Here is a 778-nt window from a genome sequence, read left to right on the forward strand (position 1 = left end):
TCTCCAATTCACTCACACGCCCCATCATTTTCTAAACTAATGCCCTGCCTGTCTCTATCAGCAGGTCTCATCATCAATTCTCTGCTGGTTGTCACCTGTGGGACCATATTACTAAAACCTTAAACAACCCGAAGAACACTTGCAGCACCCTCTTCTATGCTGGTGACCCTAAACTCTATTTCCTCTCAGTCTTCCAGACACAAATGCTTGGAGTCATCCCTGGCACTTTCTTTTCTTGGCCCCTCTCTCTTTAATCAGGTAATGAATTCCTTCAAGTGGATTTCCTTTTTGTTTCCACTGCCATTGTCCTAGACTGCCTGCATCTGTAATATATCCTTTTCTGGTCCCTTCTGCTCCGCCCCATTTCTTCATCTAAATCTGGTTCCATATAGTTCCAATAAAGCTTTGCTACAAAACCGTCTATAGTAGTGCTTCTCCACCACCCTAATACTGAGACCCTTTAATACAGTTTCTCATGTTGTGGTGACCCTCAACCATAAAATTTTTTTATTGCTATTTCGTACCAGCCATTTCGTTACTGTTATGAATTGTAATGTAAATATATGATATGCAGAACATCTGATATGCAACCCCAAAAGGCTTGTGACCCACAGGTTGAGAACCACTGCTTAAGGGGACCCTAATGTCCTGTGCAGCATTCAGTGAATCTTATGATTAAAACTTACTTTATTATATGCTATTCATTTTCTGCTCTCTCTTTACATGCTCCGAAGGCCAAAAAAAAAAAAAAAAAAAAAAAAAAAAAAAAAAAAAAAAA

This window comes from Psammomys obesus, unplaced genomic scaffold (genome assembly GCF_907164565.1).
Source record: "Psammomys obesus unplaced genomic scaffold, mPsaObe1.curated_primary_1811, whole genome shotgun sequence".
Taxonomy (NCBI): Eukaryota; Metazoa; Chordata; class Mammalia; order Rodentia; family Muridae; genus Psammomys; species Psammomys obesus.